The following is an 11,166-nucleotide window of genomic DNA, read 5'->3' as shown; positions in this document are numbered from 1 at the left end:
AGTGCATCTTTGGACATACATTATTAATGCCTAGTGTAGTTGCCGGAGCGGTGAGATAGTTTTGAATAAGATGGCTCAAACTAGAATTCACTGAACCTCGACCAACCATATCTTCTGCTAGCTTCACCTAATTACATTACATTTACATATACAAATTAAACCACACGATACATCATTATTACATAAATAAATTGTAATTAGTTGATATTATATTATACTATTTGAAACTCTTTATATTCACACCATCTCTTATATATATAATAAGGTTCTGGTGTGGTTGGCAACTCTAGGTGCGGTTAAATATGAGCCATTGATCTTACTTAAATCAACGTCCAAGATTACCAATTTTTTTTTTTTTTTTAAATGTGGTGGCAATTTGGTAATTTTTGCATCTAGGTAAATTTAAGGTGCTTGGGTTTGGGCTTAATGTGCGTGAGTTTTGCGCTTAATGTGCGTGTGGTTTGTACTTAAGGTGCATGTGGTTTGTGCTTAAAGTGTGTGGGTTGTGTGCTTAATGTGAGTAGTTGTTAGAACTTAAGTACCTGAGGTTTGTGCTTAAGGTGCTTTTAAATAAGAACCAGCCTTCTCATGTGAACTTGTAAACTTATGGAGAAATGCACCATAAGTTCTACGTACATGAATGTATAGCACCGTAGGTACTACATGCATGAATGTATGTAGCAACACAGTGCATTCGTGTAATAATTAATTTCAGTGCATTAATGTACTAGTTTTGGTGCATCATGTAGTAGGTGTGGTGCATTCGGTAGTACATAGTTGCGGAGCTAGCTGGAGTTGTTGTTGTGCACTTATGTAGTATGCATTTCATTCTTTGTTGTGCAGGTTCGCATCTGAACGGGACCCTATATATGTGTGTAAACTATTAATTAGTTAATTACCTTGGCTCACAATGCTTCCACATCTGATTTAAGCACTCGATTATTTGTTGAAGAGTCTTTATATTGCTGAGCAGCACCTGCAAGCTGCTTGAACAAAGATGCATTTTCTCCTCGTAGTTGATCAACCTGCCAGGAAAAAAAATATATAAAAAAAGCAATAATGATGGAAACTAAAAATCTGTCTATTTATATTAATTAATTAATATATACCTGGTTTTCCAGTTCTGCCAACTGCTCTTGCTTTCTTCTTCTTGAACGCCTAGCAGATTCCCTATTGGAAGCCATCTGAGAGTTGAGAACACAATGTAGCTAGCTTCAATTTAATTTGCAGTATATATATATATATATATACACAGACACTTCATTTTTTTTTTTTTTTTTTTTTTTTTTTTTAAGTTGTAACCTAGCTAGCTAGCTTGTAGCTAGGAGATCGATAAGCCCCACTTTATTTTATAATTACATTTTTATTCTATTGCATTCAATTCCATTTTGGTTTTGACTATATATTGCTTACAATTAATTTAAAGGTATAGTACGGTGAAGGGTATTATAGGGAAAAGTGTCAAATTGGCCTTCTAGTGGGTTGGATAGTGCAATTGGGTCCCCTAATTAAAAAAAACTTTATTCAAGTCCCCTGAACCTGTAAAAGTGTTTAATTAAGTCCAAAGTGACTTGTTTAACAGGTTTTTTTGTTTTTTGTTTTTTTATTTATTAAAATATATATTATATTAAAAAAAAAAAAAAAATAGCACCACAAAGGCGCCGGCCGCAGGTGTTCTGCTGTCTAGAGGTCTCCGTGTCTTGGACTCCCGTCGGATTTTGCGTGAAGCCGCGAATAGGGGAAGCTGCCGGTCTTTCACTTTTCCTTTTGCTTATCTTATGATGAATTGATGACCATTGGACTTAGGTGGTATGCACTCTGCTATACAGGAGTAGTATACACTTTTAGCTTTGGATTGGACTGGCATCAATAGAAATGATTGGAAAAGGTGGATGTGGGGAAGTTTATAAAGCAGAAAACTCCAGAATTTCATTAACAACACTCACCGAACTGAGAATTGAAGAAATCAACACACTTCCAACAAACATAACACAATACACTAATTAAATACATTCTTTATTTCATCAAACCTTCGATCCGTTGGCTGCTTACTTTGTCCGCTCAATGCTAGATCTCACTTAACAAACACCTAACTTGCTTACTGTTAGGCCGCTCTTCTGGATTATCAGCAGTTCAAAAGCAAGCAATCTTGAGAACCAAAATCATCTGCTCCTCGTACCCATTTCCAAGCAACTTAAGGTCAATGGCTCGTTTTGGGTCTCCAGAGCTCACCATATTTCTTACCATATCGTCGGATACACCTCTTCTGTGTGTTGAAAAAACACATTGGTGAGAAGCTTTCCGGTCACCAGACCAGTTAGAATCAACCCAAAGCTGTAACTATCACACTTGTCTGTAAACACCGGCATACTCTGGGCTGTAAATATCGACTCCGGTGCTCCCCCTCCCTAGAACTTCCAGGCATTTTTTTGTTTTGTTTTGTTTTTGTTTTTTTTTTTTTTTAAATTTATTTATATATATGATATATATTTTAATAAATAAATTTTATAAAAAAAAATAAAAAAACATTTTAAAAAGACACGTGTCAACCAGGTGAAGACCTAACCTGTTAAACAAGTCACTTTGGACTTAATTGAACATTTTTATAGGTTTAAGAGATCTGAATGAAGCTTTTTTTAGTTAGGGGACCCAATTGCACTATCCGATCCACTTAGGGGGCTAATTTGACACTTTTCCCGGTATTATATTATTGAGGGGTAAATAGATCAAGTAACTAAACACAACTACACAATACTAGAACTATTACATTTATATTTTTATTTACTATGGTTTAATATTTAATAAATAAATAACACAAACCACATCATTTATATTATACGGATCGGAGTACATACTAAAATGACTAATTATTAACTTAGTTTTTATATATACTTATTATATTAGGAAGATTTAATTATTATTTTTTATCTCACACACATATATTATTTATATGTATTTCTAATAATAAATATATATTTATCTCACACACATATATTATTTATATGTATTTCTAATAATAAATATATATTTGTCTAGGTATATAATGTAAATGATACGCCCTAGCTAGCTATAATATAAAAATATCAACTCTCATGGCCGGTTTCACGCTATAAAATATAAATGTTGCATGCTTATGAAATTTTAGATTGCGCAAGTAGAGTACCTCTTGTGCGTTTCACATCATTATTATTGGCCACGCTTTGCTCGCATGCACCTCCTTCTTCTGCGTCCATGTCCTCATCCTCCCATAGTTCGTGAGAGGATCCACTGGTAGCTCCAGTATTTTTTGTAATATCTCAAATAGCTCCAGTAGTAATTTCATATCCTCCCCGCCTTTGCACTTCACCACATACGCTAATTAAGTAAACCCAGACGGCCTCCATTTCCCTAGATCTATGACCATCACTCCCAGGTGGGTTGGGAAGGCTTCGAGGGTTTGGCTGGTGTTGGGAAGGCTTCGAGGTTGCTCATCAATGATCGAATTGTTGATCGGAGGTCTTCACGCAGTCCCTCCGAGAATCTGATCGCCCCATCGTCAATGGTGTCGTTGCCGCTGTCCCAGCCGATGCATGGAGGTTCTGAAGGTTTGTATGGGGTTAGAGATGTGTGGATACCACTCGTCGCTACTGCGATTGTTGATCGGGGACATCCAAAATTTCCGGGAGTTAATGCCCAATCGGTCACCGCACGACGAGCAGAGGAGGTGAGCAAAGGGGGGGACAGGTGGCGGTGGTCTCAGAGTGGCTCAAGACGTTGATCCAACTGTTGTGAACCCAGCTTGCCATACCCCCAATGTCTCTCTTGTTCTGGCCACTGTTGAGGCTATCCATAGTGGAGAGTCGAGGCCTTTGGTGGCTGTGAGTGAGGGCGATGTTCGTGGTCTTGCTGGGGAGTCTCAACCGTTGTCAGTTGGCGGTGGTCTGGTGAATGTGGCTGGGTCTTCACCTGCTTTGAGTGGGTCAGAGCTTGCAATCGAGGTATTTCTGCTAATGTTGGTGGTCCCTAATGGTAGTAGCATTAGCCATGTTTCAAATAATGTCCAGAATGCTAAAAATAATACTAGTGTCTCTAAATAATGTGCATGCAAGGTGACGAGGGTCCAACCTTAAGACGGTCTACTCGGATAAAGCGATCAGCAGTTCCTAGTTATTATGTTTCGTATCTACAAGAATCTGACATAGGGGCTGAAAATGATCCTGAAACATTCTCTCAAGCCACAAATTGTGGACAGTCTGACTTATGGTTGGAAGCCATGAAAGATGAAATGAATTCCATGAAGGACAATGGAGTTTGGGATCTTGTTGAGTTGCCTAATGGGGCCAAGGCCATTGGCTGTAAATGGGTTTTTAAGACTAAAAGAAACTCATTAGGAAACATTGAGAGATACAAGGCCTGGCTTGTTGCCAAGGGATTTACTCAAAAAGAAGGAATCGATTACAAGGAGACCTTTTCTCCTGTATCAAAGAAAGATTCACTTCGGATCATTCTGACATTAGTTGCACATTTTAATCTTGAGTTGCAACAAATGGATGTGAAAACCGCTTTCCTAAATGGTGATCTAGAAGAGGAGGTTTATATGAAACAACCTGAAGGTTTCTCTTCTAGGGGTGGTGAGCATTTAGTATGTAAGCTTAAGAAATCCATATACGGTTTAAAACAAGCCTCCCGTCAATGGTATATCAAATTCGATGGGGTAATTTCTTCATTTGGTTTTGTTGAAAATCCCTCAGATAACTGTATATACCAGAAGGTGAGTGAGAGTAAAATTTGCTTTCTTGTTTTATATGTGGAGGACATCTTACTTGGCACCAATGATAAGGGGATGCTTCGTGATGTGAAACAATTTCTTTCTAAGAACTTTGATATGAAGGATATGGGTGATGCCTCTAATGTTATTGGCATTAAAATTCAGAGAGATAGGTCCCGGGGTATACTGGGTTTATCTCAAGAAACCTATATAAACAAAGTTTTAGAGAGATTTCATATGCAAAATTGTTCACCAAACGCTGCTCCCATATCTAAGGGGGATAGATTCAGTTTGGACCAATGTCCGAAAAATGATTTGGAGAAGGAATCCATGGAGAACATCCCTTATGCTGCAGCAGTTGGATGTCTTGGATATATTCAAGTCTGTACGAGGCCGGATATTGCTTTTGCGGTTGGAATGCTAGGGCGTTACCAACACAATCCGGGGTTAGACCATTGGGGAGCTGTAAAGAAGGTTCTAAGGTATCTCAAAGGAACCAAAGGTTACAAGCTTGGGTTTAGGAAGACCGACAATTTAGATCTTGTCGGTTATTCAGACGCGGACTTCGCTGGTTGTGTTGATTCTCGAAAATCAACTTTTGGGTGCGTCTTCATTATGGCCGGTGGGGCTATCTCATGGAGAAGTGTTAAACAGTCCTTAATAGCTACTTCTACCATGGAAGCCGAGTTCGTTTCTTGTTTCGAGGCTACTTCACAGGGTGTTTGGCTAAAGAATTTTATATCTGGGCTTAGAATTATGGATTCTATATCTAAGCCATTGAAAGTCTACTGTGACAACTCAGCTGCAGTCTTCCTAGCTAAGAACGACAAAAGTGGAAGTCGAACAAAGCACACCGACATCAAGTTCTTAGCAATTAGGGAGCATGTCAAAAATAAAGTTGTATTTATTGAACACATTCATACTGAGTTGATGTTAGAAGATCTCTTGACTAAAGGCATGCCACTATTTAAGTTCAAGGATCTGATTCAGAAAATGGGACTTTCGCCCAATTTGTAATTTGTATATATACATTCAGTTTTAATAAAATTCTTTGGCATTCAGACATTTTCTCAATTAAGTGTGTACACCTTCATTTACTTTATATTGATGAGAAAATGTACTTCAGGGACTTGGAATAAACATAGGGTTTATTTCGTTGGGTTTTGTTTCCTAATTAAGTGCTCAGTGGCAGTTTGCATTTGATCATAATGGATACTACTCGTGCTAATGAGAACATATCATTATGGTTGGTGTTTTTCTGTTATTGAGTGGTAGTGCTTGCACCAAGTGGGAGAATGTAACGTTTATCCGTTACTATTATTATAACATTAGGATAAGTTATGATAATATTCAGTATTTGATATGTGGTGCAACACTAATAACTTAATAGCTAGACTGCCATTATGATTAGGAGTCTAGTTAGGGTTTAGGAGACCTAAAGACAATAAATCACAATGATGGCCAGTGGTTATATAAGGTCACTAGTCCTCTCACTGTTCACATTACATACCTCATACACCATCTAGAGAGAGCTGAGTAAAGTGAGAGACAAAATACTCGTTATCTCTGCAGCAGTCCGGATCGCTCAACCGCAAGAACTATGGCTGGAGGTTAGTCGATCCTATTATCACATATTATATGATGCATGTGATACTTTAGTCTAACACATAGTGCTTTGCCTTTTTCTAATATTTCTAATTTGGATGGGCAAAGTGTTATGCCTACTGATCCTTTGCATGCATCTGCTCCTAATGCTCCACGTGTAGGCCAAGTGTCAATGCTCAAAATGTTGTTAACTTGTTAATGATGTTAATTTGAAAAAAGGGCCGAATAAGCATATTTCGAATGGGAATATTGGTGGTGGGGGTGGTTAATTCTGACCATGGGGGCACCGCCAGGTGATGTTTCCCATTCGGCTGGCACCTCATTTGTGCCAAATAATAAGCCTCCATTTGGTAATCGCACAAGAGATGGGCAGCACCCATCTATGACTAATCCAGGTATGGACTCTAGACCTTTTGCTCATTTATTTCATGGCTCAAATTTATTTGGTCAGAATGTGAATGCAAGCCCCATCCCGGTGCCTACAATAGCTGAATGGAAAGAACACAGTCTTGGGACACCTAGAATGCAGCAGTATCGAATGAACGGCGACGATTGAGCCGCGGAGGTAGTCCGCATCAAGATTGATCGCGATGTGAACGAGAGAGGGATCACAGACGCCGCTTTCCCCCAATCGAAACTGCACTTGCCGGCATTGCGAAACAGGGGAGCTTTGCGGAAGGAGAAGGGCAAGAATCATGTGAAATTACAACTCTGTCCTTGGGTTTCACGGCAACTAAACGGTGACACTAAAAGAAGACTAAATTGAGTTGAAATTGCAAAGTCAAGGACTTAATTGGTTAAAATCATAAGTCAAGGACCAATTTGTGAATTTAACTATAGTCGATGGACCATTTTGCGTATTTACTCTATATATATTTTCTATAGTCACGTACTGCTCCAAGGGTGCCCATTGCTTATTATAATGGTGGTAAGAACTAAGAAGAGAGCTTCAAGGGTGCCTATTGCTTATTATATATATAGTTCCCCTTGCCTCAAAGTTGTGGGTGAGCTGTTCAAGTCCCTATTGGGTCAAATGAAGAGATCTGTACAGTGGGGGTTAACTTAATTGTCTAAGGGTGGTAGGGTGAGGTGTACAAGTGGCCAAGTGGGGCCGGGTTGATTAATTGGTTCCCTAATTACTGAGATCAAGATCTACACATGGAGTGTGTAAGGCCATCCACATCTGCACACTGCGGATATATAATGCACAATTTTTAAGAAAAAAAAATCAATATGGCGTAAAGAGAGGTAAGAGAGATAGAGTTGAGGTTTATCTCCAAAGATGGAGTTATTGACACAAATATGGGACCATAACAGAAATGGATCACTCATGACAGCCTCGCGTGGCCTGTCACAAGTGCACCCAACAGGAACGTGCACGCACTTCAGACACGCTGACAATCCTTTTTTTTTTTTTTTTTTTTTTTTTTAAATCAATTTTGTTATTATCTTTTTCTCTTTTTTTTTTCTTTTCTCTCCTATATTCTCTTTCTTAATCACACTTACAAAAACTCTTTAAAAACCACAAAATATCTCCATAAAGCCATTAGAGTGCAATTGAAAGGTGTGTCATGTGGGAACACTATTAGGGCCAAAGACTAATGAGAACAAAACATAAAAAGTTGACAAAAATAGGACATTTTTAAAAACAAGACAAAAATTAAAAAAAAAAAAGAAGATCATTTAACAAATGTTATCAGATAATTTTGTTTTGTTTTTATTTTCTTCGCAATCAAACAAACACACAAGTGGAACTTGCATATCTCGTATACATGTAAGTCGCGTGTATGTGATTTAGAAAATAAAATAAAAAATTTATCACCTCCTTCATCGGAGAAGGCGACCAGTTTTGGTCGCTGGTTTCTCCTTTGCTAGGAAAGGCGACCAGTTTGGTCACCAGCTTCTCCTGCGACCAATATATATATATTTTTTTTAAATCGCAGCATATCCCATATATACAATACGAGATAATTGCTATACGAGAAATAAAATAAAGAGAATGAGAGGTAATATTCATTAATCCACGCTAATCTTTACCCTAAAATCATGTTTAAGCATCCATTTGCTTCGACATCATACATTTCTACTCGTAAGTAATTATAGTAAATACATACAGCCATCGTCATTCTTCCGCAACTTTGGCACCATCGTTCCGCATAAGTCTGCAACTTAGGCACCATCGTTCCGCATAAGTCCACAACTGAGGCACCATCGTTCAGCATAATTCCGCAATTTGGGCACCATCGTTCAGCATAAGTCCGCAACTTAGGCACCATCGTTCCGCATAAGTCCGCAACATAGGCACCATCGTTCCGCATAAGTCCGCAAATTAGGTACCATCATTCCGCAACTACCCGCAACTTAGGCACCATCGTTCCGCAACTGGCCGCAGCTTAGGCACCATCGTTCCGCATAAGTCCGCAACTTAGGCACCATCTTTCCGCAACTGTCCGCAACTTAAGCACCATCATTCCGCATAAGTCTACAACTTAGGCACCATCTTTCCGCAACTGTCCGCAACTTAGGCACCATCGTTACGCAACAGTCCGCAACATAGGCACCATCGTTCCGCATCTGTCCGCAACTTAGGCACCATCGTTCCGCATAAGTCCGCAACTGTCCGTAACTTAGGCACCATCGTTCCGCATAAGTACGCAACTTAGGCACCGTCGGGCCGCATCAGTCCGCAAGTTAGGCACCTGCTAGGCACCTCCTTCAGCAACATAGGCACCTCGTACCCACCTCCGTCCGCAGTTAGCCACTCCGTACGCAACTCTGTCCGCACTTAGGTACCATCGTGGCACATCCGTCCGCAACGTAGGCACCAACGAAGTTTGAGTGAAATGTGGTAAGTCCTTGGGCACTAAACACTTGTACACGGAACTTGAAACTTGTGAATACTTGGACACTTAACCATTTTATCAAGCCTTTGTATCTTGATTGAGCGCGTAACCACTTAGACATCATAACCAATCGTGGAATTATAACCTCTCGCGTAATACTGTGGATTGAATTGGATTTGATAGGGAGTGATGTAATGCAGGTTGGATATGGGGTGGGAGGGACGAATCGGAGCGACAAAGGGCTGAATCTCAGAGGATCGTGGCAGCAAGGCCACTCTACCCCTTACAATACCCCGTCGCGTATTTAAGTCGTCTGCAAAGGATTCAGCTCGCCGCTCGATCGGAAATGTAATTCAAAGCGGTCACCGTTGTAACACCCCCGATTTCCAGGCTATTTTAAACTTAAACATGCAGATAATCTAACCATAATATAAGCATACACAGCGGAAGACTTAACTATATAAAAGCTGGAAAACTAAGAGTGTTATGCCACGTCCACGCTATGGTGAACGCACATGTGAAAACAACATCCAATCCATCAGTCTAACGGGACAAGGTCAACCATACACAAGTCTAAAATCCAACATAGAAGGCACACAGGCCCAAAACAAACTACATAGTCTGAGGGATCTATACTATCCATTACTAGATCGCGCTCGCCACTACTCGGAACCTGAAAAGCACATAGATAAAATGGGACGACGCCCGGTCAGCGAATGATGCTGGTAACCCACCAATACATGTCAATAGCATATATAGATAGGTAGTATATACAAAATCATTTCGAAACGGAATACTGTATATATATATATAAGTTCAAAGCCAAGGATAGAAGTCAATCACAAGACTAAATACTCCCACAATAAGGATAAGGGAACACATCCCAAGACAACAAGAAGTGACAACGACACACAAGAACGGCTCAAGGCGTATTCTACCATCACTCAGTAGAACATCACCCGATATGCACAACACAAGAGGATAAGAGACACACATTGGCAACACATGCCTTCGCGACATCACTCGTCACGAATAGAGAATTACACAACGGCAACACATGCCTTCGTGACATCACCCATCACGAATTGATATGCCTTCCTTATGCCCGGTTCCAACCTTATGGCTACCCCCGACCTTATAGCTAGTTCCAACCATTACCTCCAGGACCCCTGTACACCAAGTCCAACTTTATTCCTCCGATGACCGTCGTTCCCACTTCGACAATCTCCAACATTACCACCGATTTCATAGTACACGAGGGTACCAATCACACACATTGCAACACATGCCTCCCAAGAAAACGTGAACCCATCACTCAGGTCACAAGCTCCATAATCGCGTCATAGCCACCACGAGGACCACTGCCGTACCTTGGTGACTAATGTCCCATACCATTAATTGTGCAATCCAGGTACAGCGACACATACAACACCATAATAAGAATCAATCAACGGATCACAACGAAGATATGAAACCATACTCAACAAGAGAAGGATCACAATCCGACAACAACGATGATTAACACAAGTCATCATCCACAATAGGAAAAAACAAACCACACACGCTAGCATTTAAACACCGAACTAGCATGCTTATCAAACGGGTAAACCAAACATAGTTCCGAAGAACACACAAGACTCATCACGGTTCAACGAATCACAAGGTTGAACACTTAGCACGATTCAAGACACCAAAACCTACATGGAATCCTACCATATAGTTCTAGACATACGAAACATCAAGAAGACACTCAAATAGTTCCACAAAAGAATATCGGGAAGTCAAAAGACCAAATACCGAGTCAAAAGAATCATGGGGAACAAATCCCCAACAAGCTACAATATATGTACCCCGCGGGTGGGGCCACGAGTGGACCCCTACCCGTGGTTCCGCCCGCGGGAGCCTTTCCCACACACCAACGTACCCCGCGGGTGGGGCTGCGGGTGGACCCCTACCCGCCGTTCCGCCCGT

The 11,166-nt window shown here is 40.3% G+C and overlaps 2 long non-coding RNA genes across 2 annotated transcripts in view; both read right to left on the bottom strand.

Moving 5' to 3' along the window:
- Positions 1–1,194, bottom strand: LOC109154773. Its single transcript, XR_002049779.1, has 3 exons — positions 1,110–1,194; positions 900–1,025; positions 1–127 (listed from the first exon to the last, which is right to left on the bottom strand). It is a non-coding gene; the product is annotated as an uncharacterized LOC109154773 (long non-coding RNA).
- Positions 1,195–9,634: 8,440 nt separating this feature from the next.
- The window catches only part of LOC109154649, a 2,828-nt gene continuing 1,296 nt past the window's right edge, over positions 9,635–11,166 (bottom strand). Inside the window, exon 3 of the long non-coding RNA XR_002049751.1 lies at positions 9,635–9,868. This is a non-coding gene — a long non-coding RNA (uncharacterized LOC109154649). The remainder of the gene's footprint in view (positions 9,869–11,166) is intronic.

The sequence above is a fragment of the Ipomoea nil genome, unplaced genomic scaffold (genome assembly GCF_001879475.1).
Source record: "Ipomoea nil cultivar Tokyo-kokei standard unplaced genomic scaffold, Asagao_1.1 scaffold2653, whole genome shotgun sequence".
Taxonomy (NCBI): Eukaryota; Viridiplantae; Streptophyta; class Magnoliopsida; order Solanales; family Convolvulaceae; genus Ipomoea; species Ipomoea nil.
Note: the sequence above shows the minus strand (reverse complement) of the source record. Positions and strands in the feature narration are given on the sequence as shown.